Here is a 22,629-nt window from a genome sequence, read left to right as displayed (position 1 = left end):
TTGCCATTGCCACATTCAAAACTGAACAGGGCTCAGGCAGTCTCACTGCGCTTATTGCAAACGGGTACATATCCCACACCGTACACCATTAATAAAATATATCCAGAGAGGGAGATTAAGATGGAATGCAATGATTGTAATGGCATCATTGGAATCAGACATATGCTGGCGGGGTGTCCCGCGACTCTCCCCAACCTCGTTGAAGAATGGACACAGTGGGAGAAAAGGATTCAAAGCCCATTGTTTCAGGACCAACTAAGGGCAGTCCAGAGGGCCCATGATGTCGCTGAAAGGCTTGGCCTGACAGTGCCAACGTGGGAGCGGCCCGCCTTGGCTTGAGAAGTCGAGCCTCCGGACCTCAGTACAATAAAAGTTTTCACACACACCAACTCACTCATGCTCACAAAGGAAACAAAATAAAAACAAGCAAGATTAAAAGAAGTTCGAACTTGCAACCTAAAGTGAGACACCTCGCATGACTGATTTATGTATTTACTGAGCATAAATTACATCTGGCACATAATCTGCTTGTACTTGACAAACAATGAGTTCTGTAAGCCTTGTGGGACAATTCTGTGTGAAAGAGAAATCTATTTGATCATTACTTTTTGGGTATGTGTATCTCAGAACTGGTGCTAGTCTGAGTTCTTACAAAGTAGACGTCATTGAGTACTGTAATTCTAATGTCTGCCACTGCTATAAATTTCTGTTAGTCGCACTGTCATGAAGCAGTTATGTTCAATAATTAGCGGCAGTCACCGCTGAAACACTCAGTACAAAACACGAAATAAATATATGCAGTCGGAATGTAAATGTCGAACAAAGTTATAATCAAGTCTACATTTCACAGAACTGCCTTTTTTTCTGCTTGTGTGCCAATACCATTTTCACATTCACAAACATTTTTGTATTGCTCTCCTGACAAATGCAGGAAAATGCAGTCTTTAACAGAAGCCCTTGGGAAGACAGCCCAGAGTCGCTTTGACAAGAGGACTTCCCTTAAACTTTTGTCGCTATGTTGTAGGTCACTGTAGCAAGGGAAACATTTTGCTGATTGAATATTACTCGAAACATTTTTATTATTTGTACTAGAGGTTTGAAAAGAGAGCCAATTGTAGAGTTCTTCATGCAGATTTTACATATTCCATTAGTTTTTGTTTAGCTGCTTCTCGAGTTATGTCCTACACAACAGCAAAATACATAGTCATATTTGCAGGCACTTTCTTGTGTATTAAATTTTCACAAAAAGCAGTGTGCTGCAGCTAACTCAGCTCTTTGTAGACTGCAAAGTGCCAATATCTATTCAAACAGCATGTAAAGTTACTAGAAGTATGCAAGATTAGTAGGCAGGCAGACAGGCCTGCCTACTAATCTTGCATACTTCTCATGCTATTGTGAAAAAAATTACAATATACTTCAAAAACTTTTTCTCACAATAGCATGACAATAACCTTATGCACTTATAATTGTCCTATACTAACGAAATTTGGCATACATACTATTCAAGATATGCAGAATGCTGATATCTCATTGAAAGTGCAATCTGTAAAATTATTTAATGTGGCCTAATATTTTTTGCATAGTTCCAGTAATTGTACAAGCCGTTTCGATAGCTGTCATCACTTTGCAGTATATAACTAGCTAAATAAGATACAGCATGAAGCTATTTCTGAAAATTTTATACACAGGAAAGTGCCCACAAGAATATTTTGCCACTGTGTACGACCATAACTAAAGAACAGCAGCTACACAAAAATCAATGACAATTTAAATCTAATAAAACACTTTATGAATCACAGTATATTCAAATCTCTAGTACAAAAATATAAAAAGGTTGTTTTGAGGAGTATTTCCCCTTAATAAGTGGGTGTCAGTGTTTTCTACCAAAGTGTTAGCAAATGCCTTCAGGCATACCATGGGGAGCTTTATAAATAGCACACGCATGCATCTGCCTAAAAAGCCCCACGCCCTGCTTGCATTCATTAGTCATTTTTGCATTCTGTTGTGTGTCACCATTTGCATCCCTTAACATTGAGTGCGTAAAGCCAAAAACAACCTAATACCGTATTTACTCGCATAATGATCGCACTCGCGTAATGATCGCACCCGTGAATTCTGATGTCAAAATTCGATTTTTAGAGCGCAGCTCTTTGGCGTCCGTTCCTGGGTTTCGCGTCGTCGTCGTCGGCGTTGTCGTCGGCCTCGTAACCAGCTCCGCCCCCCTTTCATCCCCCCAGCGCTAGCAGCGACCGACTGATACCGCTGGATGCCGCTGACGCCGCTAGAGAGTCAAGATAACGTGACTGCATAGAACACCGTCGCCGCCATGCAGAAAGAGGAGGAAAGGGTCCCCCCCCCCTGGTTCTTAGCGCTGCGGAAGCGAGGGTATCATATTGTTTGTGTCGGCATCGGCGGCGTTGTCCCTGAAACCAACTCCGCAGCTGGGGTTGACTCACTATCGGCGTCAGCGGCATCAGTCAGTGGCTGCTATCTCTTCCCTCCTCCCTTTATCGTGTTGTCCGCTTGCTGCACGCGCTTCTGCCCCCATCGTTTGCCGCTGGGTGTACACGCCGCCCCCCTCCCACCTCTTCCTGCGAGTCTCCGGTTGTCAAAGCGCCGGCTCGAACTTTGAAGTTGGCGAACTGTGCGCCGCAAAGTTGCCCAACGGCTTGCTGGTAGTAGCTGCCTACTTCGCCCCTACCGCACTCACGAAAGACGTCGTGCACTTCCTGCAACTCGCATTAACCGTCCATCGATCCACACCGATGTTAGTAGTGGGGGACTTTAATGTTGACATAAAGACAAACAGCAATTTCCTAACACTTATGCGGGAGAACATCCCGTTCCTCTAGCTCGTAACGCGTCCCACGGCTGTGACAACCTCGCGAGGCACTTGTATAGATCTCGTCTTTGAGAATCAAGCATTGGTGTACCAAGTCGAACATATATCAGTCTATTTCTCCGACCACAAAGCTTCCTTCATGACTGTCAAGAACTGTTAGTGGAGTCTTTGTTAAAGGAATACGTGTGAAAAATAAAAAAAAATTCTGTGATAGCGCATACATGTGTTGCTCGATTTCTTTGCCTCAATCTATCGAAAAGGTGAAACAGCTTATTTGCTGCGCTCAAATTTCGCATTAGGAAGTAACGTAATCGTCGGTAATTTTTTTATTTCTCGTGTAAGATTGCACCCCAAACTTGCCGCAGCGATATGTCATGTGCCAAGTCTAGCTAATATTGATCGCGCTTACCATCTGTCAACTGCTATGAGAACAACTCTTCAAGACAAACCAAGTAGTCTGCACGCACCAAACATTCTTAAGCCGATGCCCCATTTCATTCCTTCCATCACTTTCCGCACTTATATGACAAAAAAAAGCTACAACCAAACTTGCCTTTTTATGTGTAGTCTTTGTAATGGTTGTGGTCAACAAAAACAACAAAAAAGGCGTCTTTCGTTTCTCCTCGCCTGCACTTGTGGGCACGCAACAAATCGCGAGTGGCAATGATAGCAGCCACGTTTACAGTGACACGTTAGAAGTGTACCCTATTCATTCGCCGACGTTTGTAACGCAGCTAAGATATTCGCCCACCCTTAGCGGAAACGTGCCATTTTAGGATAGTGGTGAAGACAAATGCCGCAGTTTCCGCAGCATGCCCGCCATGTGTTCCTATGTCACAGGCAGCTAAGCGCGCCCATCTGTTTCTGTCCCCTCAAAGTGGACATGGCTATGTTATTGCCGCAAACTTGCCAATATTATTCATTACTGATACGGAAGAAACTGTTTGAATGCACGTAATGTACTCACGAAAAGTAAAAAAAATCGTGTTCGGCGCGTTCGGCTTGCTCTGCCGGCCACCATGTTTTTGTTTTGTGTGTGTGTCCCGCAGTACATACAGAGGCAGCCACCTCTTTGTTGACCTGTTGTCATCCCGTAGCAAATGCCAGAGGATATATTTTTTTCTTTTGGTGGGAAATTTACCCAGCGTAATGATCGCACTTCTGAATTTGAGTCAATTTTTTTTACAATAAAGTGCGATCATTATGCGAGTAAATAGGGTAACACACTGAATTTTCAGCCTGTAAAGGGGTTGTATACAAATGGGGGCAGCCAACTCTAGTGTGACAATAAACAAATATTTCTTCTCACAATAATGAAACCAGTCATAAAATATATCCTACAAATTTGGAAATCAATACCCAAAGAACCTTGCTGATTGTCGCATTAATTTCCTAAACAAGATCTTTTGATGTTTATAATTCCTAGTTTAATTCACTTTCTCTAGTAAATGAGCTCTGACCTAGACTATTCAGTGTAGGAGACTAACCCAGTAACCCAGACTTGGAAGCCAATATTTAAATCTGAAATAAAGTCATTCATCCCACGACCACGTCACTGCTATGTCATCAGAAGCGTGCATCCATGGACATATAGTCTGTAAAAAAATTTTTACATGATCTGTACTGTTCCTCTTGCACTAATAAATTAGGAAATGCATTTGCTATTTAAAGCACTGCTGTAAACCTTTGTGTTTGAGAAATGCAATACTCAAAAGTGTAACACAACCAATGCGTACATGAAACCTACGATGCCTTTGACATTCGTCAGTGTGACAAATAGGCACTGAGAAATGCCAAGGGCATCATAGCTTTCTTGTTTCAAACCTTGTATGCGAGTATATTACTGGTGTCTTTGCAGTGAAGGGAAGTCATATTATTATCAGACTTATGAGGGGAACTCATGTTTCTCTAGTTTAATATTTTCTTTTTTGTGCTCCTATATTCTTTACTTTTCCAAAAATAATGGGTGCTTGAAATAAGTACTCTATATTGCTCTTAAATTTTTCCTGCACCAGAGCCCACGTTGGGTTACATTTCTTGAACACTTTGCAGTGCTGTAGATTATCAAAAGGAAGAAAAAAATGCCGTAAGTTTGCATTTAAGCCTTCTGTATAACAAGAAGTATGAACCTATCAATTACATAGACAAGTACAAAAGAACTATGAAAAACTGTGCATAAAGACAGACATACATTATAATTGCAGGAATCGATGGCGAGAATTCTAATAGAAAGGAACCATTAAAAACTAGGCACTAAAGACACATATTAATTATAATAACACAAGTATTTGCTAAGGATTTGAAGAGACAAAAAAATGTCTCTTCAAATCACTCCACCCCAACATTCATCCAGGGTTCGATGAGTGACCACAGCTGGCGATGCGGTTTGGATAGGTGGAAGCTGAGTGCAGCTGCGAAATAGGTGGAACATATTGAGGGTCACCAAAGGTTGCACGCTGGTTGCACAGCAGGTTGCCTCGATCTCCAGACTCACTCGACATCCTGCGTTGAGCCTGGTTATACGTCGTTTGCAAGAGGCCTGGCCCAAGTGTGTGGCACGGCTTGGGCAAAATTTCGAGGCAACCTGAAAAACACAGATCCATATCTATAAGCAACAAAATATTCTCCATCATAGGGCAAACCTGAAGTTTACCATCGGCACAAAGCAGATAATGAAAACAGACACAAGTCACCAGACTTGAGGTATACAGATGTGCAAAAGTATAAATGAATGTGAAGAGCTGCTTATAGGACAGTATCTTTCATTCCGTCTTTTGTAGACCAATAATAGTATCTTAACATAAAGTCAAGTGTATTGGGCCCTCCCTAAAAAAATTCAAATAATGGGGTTTTACGTGCCAAAACCACTTTCTGATTATGAGGCACGCCGTAGTGGAGGACACCGGAAAGTTCGACCCCCTGAGGTTCTTTAATGTGCACCTTAATCTAAGTACACGGGTGTTTTCGCATTTCGCCCCCCCCTCGAAATGCGGTCGCCGTGGCCGGGGTTCAATCCTGCGACCTCGTGCTCAGCAGCCCAACACCATAGCCACTGAGCAACCACGGCGGGTATGCCCCCCCCCCCCTATTTCTGTAAGTAGGCTATTTCATGCGAGCTGTCCCGACCTGGCACACGACCACTTGAAATTTCTTTTCGAAAAACTGGAGGCCCTTCAATATAGGACAAATGTTAATTTCAAGAAATACTTGTGTAACGCACCAAACTATGCATCATAAAAGGCATAGCCAAAAAATTTGTTCCTTCATTAAGGGGGCCAAATTTTTCAGGACAATAAAGAGAGGCCTTACACCAAAAATTGAACTGCTTATTAGCCACTGCTCAGTTTATTACGGGTCATTAAAAATGGACAAAATGGCCTATTAACTTTATTTTCATAGAACTCGCTTACAGCAAAAGCTGCAAATTTATTTAATCCACATATTTAGGACTTGTGCTGCACGCAAAAACTGGTTTCAGGAAGATAAATTATGCAGCAGTGCACAGAGATGAGGATGAACTAGCAAAAAAAGTCAGTTTTGGTGTAAGTTTATCGGCATACTTACTATTGAGGCAGTCCTAGTAAATTTATGCCCAATAACATGTATGAAAGCAGTGCATTGTTTTTAAATTGCTAAAGCTTTACCAAAGCAGTTTTGTGTCAAGCAAGAAAAAAAAATTGTACAAGTGGTCTCCTACTAGTTTCAATATTTGCATCGCATTTCGTCTAATCCACATAGCCTCTTGGCGGCTAAGGCAAAATGGATGGACTTGAGCATTCCTGCACCGATAGCAGGGAGTCTAAACTGCTTCTAAGTTAATTCTTTTATTGCTGAGTGGCTACAAGCCACTTCACTCAAAAATTTGCCACTTAATTACATGTATTTACCTCGATCGTTCTGTCAGCTTCCAGCCTGCTTGGCATCATCACGAAGGCTGCCAACTCCCTAGTGGACGTAGCCAGGACACGGTGGTGGCAGGACGCAGTGGCAGGAGCCGCCAAAGGCTTCGAACTCCCTAGTGAACATAGTGAGGACACGGTGGTCGTAGGATGCAGGGGCGGGAGCCACCAGAGTGTACCTGCAGCAAATTTGCACAAACGCTCTTAGTCCTACCATGTCACAGTTTACAAGAAAAATTCAGCTGTCTGTGTAACATGGATACCAATACAAATAAATGTAAACAGTTAGGTCCTACAACACAACTAGAACATCGACAAAGAAGAAATGGTACTTATGTTTATGAAAATCCAAGCAATGAAAAAAAAAATGTGCATCCGATTTGTGCGTGGAAGCTCAATGGTAACCTGAGCACATACCATCAAGTGATTTGCTAGTCAACTGCCAGCCTCTTAAAATGTCATTGTATATTTTTTACATGCACTATGTTAAGCTGCATTAAAACAAGTTCAATATCTCTGAATATAAGTAAATCACGAAGCAATTCAATTAATGAATTCCAGTGGTCATTAATGCAACAAAGTGCAAGCTCTGAATGAAGCTGGCCAAACTGGGTAGTGACAAATAACAATGTGGTTCTCTACATCTTGTTTTTCTGGCTTTCGCTGTAGCATTAAAATACGCAAGAAATTTCACATTCCTGACATTTAACCCAGCAAATTTTTATTCCATAATGCATAATACTTCAACTAGAGCACTAATGCTGTCTTTTAATCGTAAATAGTGATAGAACAAGAAATTTTACTGGAGCCAATGTTTGGCAAGAAAACTTATCTCCTTCTCTTTGTCGAAACATTGGCTCCAGCGATGCTCCTTGTTCTACGGCTCTTATCATTTCAAGTCTCTGTCTTCCTGTGAACCTCTGTACTTTCAATGTTGTATCAATTAAATTGTAATAATGGAGAATTAGTAGATGTAGCTGATGAAGAATTTGTGCTTGTTGGTAGATAATGACAGAGTAACTGCGCAACATAGAGATATGGACAAAGGAGGCTTATGAGTGTCGTCTCCTACAGCCATGTTTCTCTCTTTTGGACGATTACTCTATCTAGATGTAAAAGTATTACCCTTTGCACAATAATGCTGAAATGAAAAAGGCCAGGAAAGTGGACACAAAAATTAAAACAAATAGCATCATATGCTAATGAGATATGCAAAAGTGCCTGCTACGATCTGTCTCACCCATAACGTGCTGGATAAGATGGCGTCTTCTTCTGGATGTTGCCATTTCTTGAATACCTAAAATAAAGTACATTTCAAAATTACAAAGATACACAGAACAACAGCAGTAGCAGAGGAGATAATGCATTGTTTAGTAAAAGAAAGTAAACTAATCTCTGATACACCGCAGACGAAATTTCCTTTATTAAATTAGTAGAAAAATACACCACACCTCATTTCATTCAATGATGTGAGCGTTTCTTGGTACAAGAAAAAAAGGTATTTCTGCATGAAAACAGTAATATAATCATAGCATTCTACTCTTACAAAATACGCTACAGTGACAAAGCCAACTACGGCTGTATATACTTAAAATTGTTATATGCACCTTACAATAGCCAAGACATGATAAACTTGGGTTCATGTGCAGCTCACCGGGAGATACAACTTTGCAATCAACTCATTTCTGCTTGCCAAATATCTGCACTAACATAAGACTACAAATAAAAAGACCCTCTTTTTCATAAAAAAATAGAAAATCCAGTAGGAATAGCACAAATTCTCTACACAACACAGCCAGGTTTTGTGCGCCTAGTAGGATTTACTATATAAAGGTTGCAGCAAATTCATGCTTTTAAATATTTACAACCGTGAAAATAAAGATGACAAAAAATAATAGCATTATACATCGGCTTATACTGTAAGCCAATGTTTTTCCGACTTGACGCCAAATGCACATTTAATTTGTTCTTTTTCAGCGCTTTTAAAGGGTTGTGTCTGTTCGCTCGTGCATGCAGCCGCCTTACTGCTACGAAAATATCTGTGCTGCCACATCGCCTGACACAGCCATACAGCGTGGTAGCGTTTTTATTATTCGCGGTAATATACCTAAAGCGCTAGTAAATCTTCAGAATAGACAACTGTTTTTTCGACCACCTGTCTTCGCCAGCGAAAGTCACACTGGTCACACTACACTTCAAGTTACGCAGCCACTCGTCATTGGAGTCGTTAAGAAAGGTGTTTATCTATGGCAGTACAGCTTTGCTATAATTTCAGATGCTCTCCTGAGGCTTCCGTCTGCCAGTAGTATTTTCGCATACATACGCCCACGCATGCCTAAGAAACGTCTGTGAACTGCCAAGAGAAACGTGGCGCAAAATTTAGCCGTGCCGGAAGGGCCGATTACGCGCCGTTTGTAAACTCGGAACAAAAGCTGATATGCTTACCTGAGAGGTTAAGAGAAATAGGGCACAGGTCACTCTCCGCTGGTAGTCTTTCGTGTGCATCTGGTCGTCTCTGCGTTGCGATCTCCCATATCACAAGGAAAATGCAGTGCAAAACGCAACACTTCCGGCGCTGCACTTGCTCGATGTCGGCAAAGACGAAATCGGCGACACGCCGCTGCTGGCGGCAGTCGTCCTCGTCGCAATCACACAGCACGGACAGAAGTTCCCACCGTAACTTGCCGCAACGCCTGGTTGCAGTCGCCCCTAACGCAGCGCTTTCAGAACCACTCCATAGAATAAAGAACCACCACTCGACGACAACGTACTCGCGCGAGATGCAACACAATTGAAAAATGGCGTCACACTACTGACGGCTTCGGCTTTGGATCATTTGAATCCGCACAACTAGTTTCGGTTTTTTTTCCTTGCGTTGAAACAAAAACTGTTTTGCTCACTGATAATTTTACGTCACGTAAGTAATGCTCACGAATGAAACAGCCGTGAATTTAACACGCGTCTTGAAATACCCGCTACGTTCACTTCGCAGAAGCAAAATTTGCTCGTCCGAGTGCGGTTACGTTTGAAATATCTATCGTTGGGCTGTCGGAGCGTGCTCGAAGTGGGAAGACGCGGCGTTTCTTAATTTGCTTAGCTATAACGGTGCGGCTGCCCTTGATCTCTGTCGAGTGCAGTTTGCTCTGATGTAAGGTATAACTACAAAGCCGCCGACGTTACTGAATAATCTAGTGCACCTGAATCTGCCAGAACTCCGGTATTTTCTCCACAATTTCTTGCGACTGCGTTCCGCTGTCACCAAATGCGAGCGTAGTGTTTGACGGAGATTTAGCAACACATTTTCCCGAAATATCGTTCACCGCTGTATCACGACGTGGAGAAGCAGCGTTGTTGGTCCTCAGTAAAATTTTCTGTTTATTGCGAATTTTGCGATAGCAGTTATATGGGCACAACCGTCGAAATATATCTGTCGGTTTTACCGCGAGCTTACGTATAAAGTTAAGTGCGATAAGATCCCATCCCGCGCCGTTGACTGTGCGCGTTAAAGGAAGTGTTCGAGGCTGAGCCGGGCTGGATGGGCGCCCCAAGTCAAGTATCTAAGGAGGTCACGTGATAAAACGCGCGCAAGCCGGGAGAGGGAGGCGCTAGTTTAGCGCGCTTCTCCTCTAGCCATTGCTCTAGCCCGGTCTTGCGCCACCCTCGCTCTGTTTTGGAGATAATTTCCGATGGATGCAAAGCTGGGAGTGGGGGGGCGGGGGGGGGGAGGTAAGGGCGTGCTCAGATAGCGCAAATTTTCGGAGACGCGTTGAAGGAAGAGGCAGCAGAAGCGTTCGGTCCGCTCTGCTCGCGCCCTTCATCTCACCAACGCTGTGACAGCGAGTGTTCGCCGTCATTGAGTGAGATCTGTTGATGTTTGCACGTGCGCGCGTGACCCAGTGCTTGCTAATTTCAGGAGTAAGCGAATGTTTACTGCAGTTTATTCAGCCGATGAAACTACGAACCTTGGTTCGTGCAATAGTTCGTGCAGTGGTTCATGCAGCATTGGGGTGAAACTGCTGTGTTATTGCTTTTATATTTCTAGGGGGTTCCAAAGCAGTGTTGCGTACACTAATATTTGTTTCTGGTCGCGGATCGCAACGCACTGCGGTAGCCCAGTGGCTTTGGTGTTCCGCTGCTGAGCTCGAGGTGACGGGTCCAACCACAACCGCGGCCGTCACATTCCAACGGGGTCAGAATGCGAAAATGCGCGTATACCGTGGATTCCGTACACGTTAAATAACCCGAGCTGCTGAAAATAAATCTGCAGCTTTCCATTACCGTGCGCCTCATAACAAGATCTTGATTTTTGAACTTAAATCTTCAAAATTAAATTTTAAGTCGCGGAATTACACTTTCAATCGACACTGTTGAGGGCGCCTACTGAACTTATCTCGTGCTGTGCTCTCTTTAGTAGCCAATACTTTTTTTTAGATCTACTTATGGTCAGAATCCAGTGTGGCAAATCCAGGTCTTCCTTAGCATAGGAAACCAGCTATCGCTTAAGCGTGCGAGGTATCAACAAACATGGTCAAGGAAAATCAATATATAGAGTTCGAAGTAATTGCAGAACATGACAAGGATGAAAGAATGATACACCGCATTACAACCAGGACAGGAACCCGAGGGCCTGCCTAAAACAGAAGAGTTTATTTTGTATTTCTTCTCCTGCATTAAAATCTTTCTCTCGCCAGACTCATCTCAAATACCAGAGGAATAGCGATCTTCCACGACGACTCTTCGCGTGCTATTGAGAGTCAAACGAACCACGCGCAAATGTTGACTCTTGTTTTCTGACTCTACTCGCGTAAAAGTGGGTCTTCGGAAGAAAAAAGCGAGTCAAGTTGCCGTGACTCACTTTTTACTCTCTTTTTTCTTAGAGTGCAGCATCCGTCCTTTGCGGCAGTATAAGCTCCCACCGTTCTTGGTAACAAACCTTTACTGAAAACCAATCTTCGCAATTACTTATTCATCAGCCATGCCTAGCCACGTATTCCTTACTGGCAGGTTCTGTGGATTACAACTACGCTGTCCCGACAAGTTACGACCATAACGTGGCGCTTGCGGTTACGGATGCCATTCTCGTGACTCTTACTACGCTACTACTATACTGCGCGAATACTATACTAGAACCGCGTTTTTCGCCTTACATACGCCCTACGCAACCAGAAACACCGATATTTGGCACATACATTCATTCAGAACAGGTTACGGACAACATATGCTCAGATACACTCTTCCACATCTCTTAAACCTGTGCCAACATTACAATTTAAATCTCCAACGCACCCGGTCAAAAGATTTGCGTCATTTTGTTTCACTTATAAGTGAAAGGGCGGCACTTTCTGTCTGAAATGTACGACATATTATACACATCACTTTGTTTTTTGGAATTGTACATTTTTGTAAAAATTGTCATTTGTAATATTCCTTTTTGTCTGTACTGATATGCTTGTACTGTTTGCCTTTTTTTTTCTAAACATCATGTATTGTATCGGGGAGGCGAGAGCCCGTCAAGCTGGATATGTAGCTTTTTCTCTCCCCCTCCCACATCCTTGAGATGGAAAATAAAGGCATTATTATTATTATTATTATAGTCCCTTCAAGACAGAGACGCGAACGCAAACATAAGAATGTGTTAGAAGACAGGGTCTTGGGCCTCGTGCCAAACATATCCAAGCCAACAATATGTTAACAAGCATGCCGTCGTTTCTATGCAAAGAGGTTGTGCATTTAAGCTTCTGGAGTGACAGTCCAATCCGCCACCTACGGCAGCGCGTAAAGCCGCCGGGGGCCACATTGTTAGAGGAAAAGGAGTGCGGCCACAGTACGTGGCTGCGGTATACGCGCGACGCAACCTGTGCTTGCGGTTCTGCGATGAAAAAATAAAATTAAACCCCTTTAGGAAGTATATCAGTCCGCCATTTTGTGTCGCAGTTGTCAAAAATAAAATGTCATGGTGGTGGGCGCCTTGTGTTCTGTGTACAATATTGTTACGAGGAGTTGCGAAGAAATTGTTTTATTTACAGGAGAATTGGACGATGATGGTAGCGTGATCGTAGCACAGCCCGGCCTCTCTAACTCCTCGTTTTATTCGTCCTCTCTTTCTTCTCTTCTTGTCCGTGCCTTTCGTATATGTTATACTATGTTGCGAGGACTGCAAAACAGTCGCTTCCTGTTTTCTTCATTCAGTAACCTGCCGCGTGCATCGGCACTGTGATGCCCTTTCGTCGATACGTGGTGCCGGCCCGTATTGACACAACGACATGACCTCGAAATGTAGTATCCTTATGCCATTTCTTAAAAAGATCACTATTTTTGTAAATCAGCGTTTTTGGTTGAAACCAAGAAAACAAGAAAAAAATATTCAACGGTAGGTATCATTTTTGTCCGGCATTTGAGTTCTAGCTGAAAAGAGTCGGTGAAAGCAAGAGAGAGAAGAGAGAAGAGAGAGAAAACAAGGGTAGGAAAAGCAGGGAGGTCAACCAGAACAGCATCCGGTTTGCTACCCTACACTGGGGGTGGGGGAAAGGCGAATAGAAAGCGGAAGGGAGAGAGTAAACACTGAGTACATGTGGGAGGGACACCATACACAAGGACACTGTTACAATAAAGCTAAGGCGACCCACAATCTGCACACAGCCGCAAGCCTACATGTGCTCCAATGAGAATAACCTGCCGAAGTTAAGGTCATGTGCCAGCTGGCCGCTCAAGAAATCTTTACTTTTTTTTCGTTTTTGCATCCATTCTGCCTGCGTCTGCGGCAAAAACGTGAAGTGGGATGGTGGTGGAGGTGAATTGTAACAGCAGGCGGGTTTAGCCTGGCGAACAAGTCCGGCAATTGCTCCAGGCAGATAGATAAACAGAAATTGGTGGAGGTAGGTGGTAGCGTAATGGTTAGCGTGCCTATTTCCCAAATGCAAGATGGAGCATTTGGGAGATGGGCTCGAATCTCGGTGGTTTGTTTGTGAAGACAGCTTTCTGTGCTCTCTGGTGACTGCAAAGCTCAGAATGAGGTGGCATCCTGACGACAACGGCCGCCATCAACGTAACAGAATAAGCGGGCGTGCAAGGTCACGCCTAAAGCCGAAAGCACATTCAGAGGAAATACACTATACTCTTGCCGACAAAAAAAAAACGTGATGAGTAACGAGCGGTGTTGTTGAGCGAGGCTGTAGACGGATAATGTCACCATATACAGGACAACGCTCCAATCCCGGTGCTCAGCGGAAATTTACGTCGACAGTGTGTCAACTAGCGCGTAATTGATACTTCATTAAGGTCGTTGCGTGTTTGTGTTGTGTCTAGCAGGAGCGAGTAGCGTAAGAGATGACACTGGAGAGAAGGCGGTGAGCGAAGTTCGCGAAGAGCAATTGAGGATAGCCATATTCAACGACGTCGACGCCATGTTGAATAAAGCCTGCGACTTCGGTTGCTCAGCCACCAGAAAGGCTTGTGTCGTATAGCATACCGCTGGGCGTATTTGGTAACCACAGCGATAGACACACATTTTGCGGAATTAAACAGAGAAAAGGGACGTAGTGAGTTGGCCGCCCTGTTCAAGCTCTGGCGTAGTTTTCAAAATGAAATGGCGAAGTATGACGCACAAAATATTATATGTCAACCCAAACGAATCAGCGTAGTCATACTTGCGTGACACGCCATGGTGGCCTGCCACCAATACATCATGAACTTGCAGCGATGAGAGTTTTCACTGCGTACTTGAGAATAAAAACGTGCACATCAGAGACGTCCGAGGGACATTTCTAGGGTACAAGAGCACAACGCCCCCCCCCCCCCCCCCCGTAAAAAAAAAATCCCGAATATAAGCTTACGAATATGGGCGTCGTAAGATCGAGCACTACGGCGCTTGTTGATCTTGTTTAGGATCACGTCAGCATTTCATTCAGCGTTTATTTCTGAGAAAAAGAGTTGAAGGCGCCCGTTTATTTGCATCACAATGGCAGGCGTAATCAGGCAAACATTGACAGCATTTCATTAGAGAGTGCCTGTCTATTCTGTGGAGATTACGCATGACAATGACAAGAAACGCAGAAAGCTTTGCTTACATCGATTCGCACATACATAGGATTCTCATAATTTTTTCACTCATTGAATACAGTGCATTCTACGGTGTCATTCTTCGACAGATGGTACCGATTTTCGCGCAATGAGCATTGGAACAAATTGTCTCACCTTCCGGCTGTCACCTTCCTCCTACTGCCAACATTCCTTCCCCTCCGTAGTTGCTTAGCTTTATTGGGTTCGGCTGCTAATCGCGAGGTCTCGAGATCGAATCCCAACCACGGCAGCGGTATTTCAACGGGTGTGAAATGCGAAAACCCGCGTACTTAGGGTTAGGCACACGTTAAAAAATCCCAAGTGGTCTAAATTATTCTCGAATCCTCCACTACGGCGTGCCTCATAATGAAATCGTGGTTTTGGCAAGTAAAACCTCATGATGTGTTATGTAACATTCGTTAAGGATGTCCTGGGCAGTCGCACAACTCTTGAATACAATTAAGCGTCAGGAGTTGTGCGTGAGGTCTTTGAGTATGTGGATAGCCTTTATGGCGTTCGATAGATGCTAGTCTACATTGCAGCTATATAATAAAGGCGGAACGGCAACATGATAGAGAATGTGGAGAACACACAAATCCCGCATATATTACTGCACAATAATATTAAATATCGTTCTTGCTTCACGCACGTGGACAACCGCCATAGGATACTACTTTGGAAACTAACTGCAAGTACTGTATATGTCGTACCCAATGGTGTATCTGGCCTGGTGGCCAGTAAATGGAGGCGTAATACTGCGAACAGCTTTGCCTATAGCATGCTAACGGACGACGACACAAACGGAAGTGACTAGTGCAAGAGTGGACAGGGAACACTAAAGACGCTACAAGGACAAGCACCCAGTAAGATATTTGCGCTTATCCTTGTCGCCTCTAGTGCCCCGTGTCCACTCTTGCGCTAGTCACTTTAGCATGGAATACCAACTAACCCGGTCTCACAACCTGCGACGACACAAGGACAGTTAGCTCAACTCTTGTATCGTGACTTTTGTGTTAAGGTGAAAAAACAACTTATCCATGTATATGTCTTAATGCTTAAGCACATCTAGATTTGCAGCTGCGGCGGTAGCCCATGAGTGCGCATTGCCGAGTCGCTAGCGAAATAATTGAGGGCACCTTAACGAATTCGATAGTGCGAAATCAAAATCCGTCCATGACGGCGTCTGTAGTAGACGCTGTGCGATGTTCGGACGTTAACAATGTGTGCGGACTGCAGAAAGGCTGCCCCGAAGTACTTCTGACGATTAGGCTAACTTCTTTACTCCGTAAAGAAGCTAGCCTAATCGGTATGTACGTATGTACAACCCTTATGTATTGTTTACTGCTTTCGCAGATTGGCCCCATGGACGTTTTTGTGTCGCGCTGCACTTCGACATCACCGTATGTAGGCGGCGACGCCCAACTGGAAGTGAACTGCGATGGACTACCGTTTGCGTGGCTCTGGGACCAACAGACGTGCCCGGCGCTAGCTGAATCTGAGTTCTTCCCACTTCACGAATGGCAACTGTGTGCCCTGGGAAACGCTGGCGGTATCCTTCAGCTACAAAAGCCTCGAAGCGGCACTACGACGACGGGGCGTGGACCCGGCGACATGGCATCAACCCTTATGTATTGTTTACTGCTTTCGCAGATTGGCCTCATGGACGTTTTTGTGTCGCGCTGCACTTCGACATCCCCGTACGTAGGCGGCGACGCCCAACTGGAAGTGAACTGCGATGGACTACCGTTTGCGTGGCTCTGGGACCAACAGACGTGCCCGGCGCTAGCTGAATCTGAGTTCTTCCCACTTCACGAATGGCAACTGTGTGCCCTGGGAAACGCTGGCGGTATCCTTCAGCTACAAAAGCCTCGAAGCGGCACTACGACGACGGGGCGTGGAACCGGCGACATGGCAGCAACCCTTATGTATTGTTTACTGCTTTCGCAGATTGGCCTCATGGACGTTTTTGTGTCGCGCTGCACTTCGACATCACCGTATGTAGGCGGCGACGCCCAACTGGAAGTGAACTGCGATGGTCTACCGTTTGCGTGGCTCTGGGACCAACAGACGTGCCCGGCGCTCGCTGAATCTGACTTCTTCCCACTTCACGAATGGCAACTGTGTGCCCTGGGAAACGCTGGCGGTATCCTTCAGCTACAAAAGCCTCGAAGCGGCACTACGACGACGGGGCGTGGAACCGGCGACATGGCAGCAACCCTTATGTATTGTTTACTGCTTTCGCAGATTGGCCTCATGGACGTTTTTGTGTCGCGCTGCACTTCGACATCACCGTATGTAGGCGGCGACGCCCAACTGGAAGTGAACTGCGATGGTCTACCGTTTGCGTGGCTCTGGGACCAACAGACGTGCCCGGCGCTCGCTGAATCTGACTTCTTCCCACTTCACGAATGGCAACTGTGTGCCCTGGGAAACGCTGGCGGTATCCTTCAGCTACAAAAGCCTCGAAGCGGCACTACGACGACGGGGCGTGGAACCGGCGACATGGCATCAACCCTTATGTATTGTTTACTGCTTTCGAAGGTTAGTCACAAGCACTATTCTTCGATTAATGTCTGCATTGCTTTGGCGGTTCCACCCCAAACTCTGTTTTTCTTGTGTTCAAAGCAGTGTGTTTCTTCGAAGTCGCGCAGGGTGCTCGTACGACGTCAGTTTGTTGTTTGGAGGCGTTCCGCTTTCTATTTACTGATTTTGCTGCTGTGTGGAGGCGATATAGAGCCGAACCCAGGGCCCAATACTGCACAGTTTGAACGAATACTTGAAGGCCAAAACACAATATTGAAAAAGCTGTCAGCAATGGAGAACAAGTTCTCTGCTGAAATAGAAGAACTAAAGGCACGTATTGTGTCATTAGAAGAAACAATCACAGGAGTGGATGATATTCGTTCTTCACTGGCTAACGTTGAGGCACAGCAGCGTCAGAATCAGGCAACATTGTCGACTTTTTGTTCAAAAATTGACGATATCGAGAATCGTCAAAGGCGGGATAATCTACTTTTTTATGGTTTTCAAGATAGTGATACTGGCGAAAACGCAACTAAATCAAGCGAACTTGTCTCAAACCTGTGCCGCACTAAGCTGGAACTTCATGATGTTGGAATTGAGCGCGCTCACAGGATAGGAACCTATCGAGCAGATAAAGCCCGCCCAATTATAGTGAAGTTTTCCTCTTTCAAAGAACGCCAACAAGTGTTAAAAAATGCACGCAAGTTAAAGGGCACGAACTACAGCATTTCCGAAGATTTTTCACGCATGGTGAGGGATAAAAAAAGCCTTTTATGGAATTTCGCGAAACAGAATCGGCAAGACGGTATAAAAGCAGTACTGAAGTTTGATACCTTGTACATGGGCAACAACCGCTATCAGATTGATAGCGTGACCAACAAAGTGAAGCAGATGTGACCATCACCAGTGACTAACATAAAGGAAATGCTCAGCGTTTTGGTGATAAACTGCAGGAGCATAAGAAATAAAGTCGATTCTTTCCACATCCTTCTTAGATCACTTGAGCCATCAATAGTTATTGGCACTGAGTCATGGTTGGACTCGAGTGTCTTAAATTCTGAAGTTTTTCCAGATGGCTATCATTGTTTCAGACGCGATCGAGGAGCAAGAGGGGGAGGGGTATTTATTCTAGTTCGCTCAAGCTTATCGTGTGTTCCACTGGAAGGTTCTACAGCCGATCTTGAGTCTGTTTTTTGCAAAGTGAGGCTATCTAATGGGAAAAGTCTAGTTATTGGATCATATTACCTTCCTCCCGGAACATCATACGACCAGTTTCTTCAGCTATCTGCTTTCCTTGATAGGCTTGAGAACGATATCATAATACTAGGGGGAGATTTTAATCTTCCGGGTATAGACTGGTCGTGCGATGACCCGGTAGCGTCGGTCACTGGCCATGTGTACTGTGCTTTTTTTGATCTCGTCTGTGATTTTTCATTTCAACAGTACATTCGTGATGCGTCACGGAGCGACAGCAGAGGTCACGTACTTGATTTGCTCTTATGTAATGTCCCGAACATTTTAACAAATGTGAATGTACTTCCCGGCTTAAGTGACCATTGTGTTTTTACTGCTGATATAAACGGTCAATATGTGTCCGTACCGAAGAAGGAACCCAGAAAGATTTACGTGTATAAGAGGGCTGATTTCGCGGCTATAATTTCGGCGTTTGAGTCATATTTTCCTACCTTTGATGCATTAGTTGATGAATTGAGCATTGAAGAGTTATGGAAGCTGTTTAAAGACAAGCTGTTTGAATTGCGCAATACATTTGTTCCTACTCATGTTATCTCATCTAAACGGTCAAAGGATAAGCCTTGGTTTATTCACCAGCTGCGCACACTAATACAAAAAATTAGGAGAGCTTATCTCAAGTTTCGGAGAGCGAAGTCCCCGAATACTTGGTTAGAACTGAAATGTTTGAAAAAAAGCTTTCAGAATCTCGCGGAGCAGGCCAAGCATACGTATTTCGAAAACCTTGGTGTGAAGTTGCTCAAAGATTCCAGAGAGTTCTGGAGATTTGTTAAGTGCAACGGTAAAGAAAACAATTCTATCCCCCCTTTAAAGAGCTCTGAAACCATAATTGACGCTGATGAAGACAAAGTGAAACTTTTTAGTGATTTTTTCTTGTCAGCGTTTAGACCAAGGCGTTCTCGTAGTGTTAATGTGATCTGCCAAATGGACATTAAACAAATGCCTGAGGTTATATTTGGTGTAGAAGGTTTACGTAAATTACTACAGGAGATGAAGCCGACGACCGCTTGTGGCCCTGATGATATTCCGGCAGCGATTCTTAAAAACTGTTCTGGAATATTGTGTTTTTACTTTTCTCGGTTATTTACAAAGTGTTTATCTGAGTCTTGTTTACCGTGTGATTGGAAGCTGGCACGGGTTGTACCCATTCACAAAGGCGGATCGAGAAGTGCCGTTGAAAACTACAGACCGATATCTTTAACAAGTATCCCATGCAAGTTAATGGAACACATAATTTATACTTCGGTCATGTCGCACTTAGTTAAGCACAATATTCTAAGCTCTAGTCAACATGGTTTTCGACAAAGTTTTTCATGCTCTACACAGTTAGTAGAATTCTTTCATGATCTGGCCTCGACAATAGACAAAACCAAAATAATAGACTGCATATTTCTAGATTTCAAAAAAGCCTTTGATGTCGTTGCACATGATCTTCTCATCTCAAAACTTAAGGCCTACAAATTGGACAATAGTGTCATAGCTTGGATTGCCGAATATCTTCGTGCAAGAGAGCAGTCAGTGGTGCTCAACGGTTTTTCTTCTGCATATGTTCCAGTTACCTCAGGTGTTCCTCAGGGATCAGTTTTAGGTCCCCTTTTATTTCTACTCTTTATTAATGATATTGAAAGTGATCTTACGTCTTCATTTAGAATGTTTGCGGATGACTGTGTCATTTATAGAGTCAGAGATGACGCAAATGACATTTCATTATTACAGACTGACTTAGACCTTATAGGAACGTGGTGCAATACGTGGGAAATGTCACTAAATGTTGAAAAATGTGTTCACGTCACCTTTTCAAGGAAGCGCGCATTTGAGCCATGCACTTATACCTTGAGTAATATGGCATTAAAGAAACTTGACGAATACAAATATTTAGGAATTTTAATGACGTCGGACTTAAGATGGAACAGACACATTACACATATTAAAAATAAGGCAATACGTTCATTGGGTTTCCTCCGCCGTAACTTCAGTCAAATACCGAATAAATTAAAAGAGCAATTGTATTTCACTTATGTCCGTAGTTTACTTGATTACGGTTGTATTTGTTGGGATCCGTACACGGCTGATCTCACAGAACAGCTTGAAAGAGTGCAGAACAGAGCAGCTAGGTTTGTTCTTAATGACTATAGTAGAAAATTAAGTATGACAGAAAGTAAAATTAAATTATCGTGGCAGGCATTAAAAGACCGGCGAAAAAACCTGAGGCTGAAATTTTTCCACGCTGTTTATTATTCAAAAAACAGGGATTCAGAGAGAAAGATATATTAAGTCGCCTACTTATACGTCGTTGAGACGCGACCATGCGCTGAAAGTCTGCGAGTATCCTTTCAAGGGTGACGTCTTTAGGTATTCTTTTTTTGTTCGGACTATCAGAGAATGGAATGCTGTTTCGCCTGACATTGTTAATATTGAAAACAATGATGCGTTTTATCACGCTTTATGTATGTGATTACTTGTTCCTTCCTTTTTTATGTAATCCCCCCTGCTGTAATGCCCGCATGGGCGATGCACGTATCTAATAAATAAAATAAATAAATAAATAGTAAAACGAAAAAAAAGAAAAAAGAAAGAAAAAAAGGAAAAAAAAGAACCGCATCAAAAGCCCAGAATCAACCATTGCTCGTCGCGACTAAACGCTCTTAGGATGACGAGTAATTTCTAGGCGACGAGCGAATACGCTTGATCAAGAACACTGATAACACCGGCGGGACAAGCATTGTGGCGAAGTTCCATGCGCAGGGATAGTTTATATTTTTTATTATTTTGTTTGGTTGACGTCATCACGCGTCACCGCGGGAAGTTTCAAAAGTTTAAGGTTAGTACGCCACGTGGTGGCACTCACGCGAAGTAAACGCTCATGTCCAGAAAAGCTGGATACGTGTTCCGGTGCCGACGGAAATAACACTCTGCCGTAGCGAGGCGGGATTCTCATTTAATCTTCGAGCACGTTCAAGCCCCGGTGACTACGAGAGCTATCCGGCGGTATCGCTTGATCTTCCGACAGCGTTATCTACTTTGACTTCAGGACGATGATTGCGCCGTGTTGGTTCAGGAAGTTCATGCCGAGAATGACGTCTCGTGAACATTGCTGGAGGATAACGAAGGTGGCAGGTTAAGACCGGCCAGGAACGGTAATTCTTGTCGTGCAGATTGCAGTCGGCGTAATCAGGTGTCCTCCAGAGGTCCGAATTTGAGGACCTTCCCATGCAGTCTTAACTTTCTTCAACTAGCCGGTGATGGGACCAGTCATGACGGGGATCGCCTCCTGTGTCCACTATATCGGTGACTGCATGGCCGTCGAGAAGCACGTTGCGGTCGGTGGTTCTTTGTCTGGCATTACAGTTAGATGTTGGTGTCGGTTCACGGCTGCGTCGCGTTGACCTATGGTTAGTACGTGGCGTAGTCAGCCCGTCTTTCGTCGGCTTATTCTTTGCTTCCAGACTTCGTCGGGATGGTGGCGTCTCGTTGATATGTCGTCAAGACCGGATCCACGGCGTCTTTGTCAGCGGCGGAGGATCTTCGCTAGTTCGACGAACAGCAACCACACCTCCATCGGTTGCTGCTTTGAGTTTTCCGGATATGGGCTCGCATAGCGGCCCCGAGCTGCGCCAGTGTATAGTCAGCGTTTGCCAGTGTTCACATATGGGGTAGAGGCTTGGTGACTGACAAAAAAGCATGAGAACAAGTGAAGGACCGCGCAAAGAGCGATGGAACGAAGATTGCTAGGCGTAACGTTAAGAGACAAAGAAAGCGGCTTGGATCAGAGAGCAAACGGTTATAGACGATATTCTAATTGACTTCAAGAGAAAAAAATGAAGCGGGGCAGGTGATGTAATGCGCCGGTTAAATAACGGTTGGACCATTAGTGTCACGGAATGGGTACCAAGAGAAGGGAAATGCATTGGAGGGTGCCAGAAGACTAGGTGGAGCGATGAAATTAGGACCTTCGTGGGCGCTCGTTGGAATTGGTAGGCACAGGACAGGGGTAATGGGAGATCGCAGGGAGAGGCCTTTGTCCTGCAGTGCACATAAAACAGGCTGATGATGGTG

The 22,629-nt window shown here is 44.2% G+C and overlaps 2 protein-coding genes and 1 long non-coding RNA gene across 8 annotated transcripts in view; 1 reads left to right on the top strand and 2 right to left on the bottom strand.

Annotated features, from left to right (window-relative positions):
- LOC135896268 (carboxypeptidase N subunit 2-like) overlaps nt 1-22,629 on the top strand; it is a 490,754-nt gene that overhangs the window by 126,833 nt on the left and 341,292 nt on the right. The gene's annotated exons all lie outside the window — the stretch shown is intronic.
- The window catches only part of LOC135896275 (uncharacterized), a 244,086-nt gene that overhangs the window by 56,621 nt on the left and 164,836 nt on the right, over nt 1-22,629 (bottom strand). The window lies entirely within an intron of this gene.
- Nucleotides 5,363-9,522, bottom strand: LOC139059567 (uncharacterized). Its single transcript, XR_011514200.1, has 4 exons — nt 9,187-9,522; nt 7,982-8,038; nt 6,730-6,920; nt 5,363-5,426 (listed from the first exon to the last, which is right to left on the bottom strand). It is a non-coding gene; the product is annotated as an uncharacterized lncRNA (long non-coding RNA).

This window comes from Dermacentor albipictus, chromosome 4 (genome assembly GCF_038994185.2).
Source record: "Dermacentor albipictus isolate Rhodes 1998 colony chromosome 4, USDA_Dalb.pri_finalv2, whole genome shotgun sequence".
NCBI lineage: Eukaryota > Metazoa > Arthropoda > Arachnida > Ixodida > Ixodidae > Dermacentor > Dermacentor albipictus.
The sequence above is the reverse complement of the archived record's forward strand: the minus strand, read 5'-3'. Positions and strand labels throughout refer to the sequence as shown.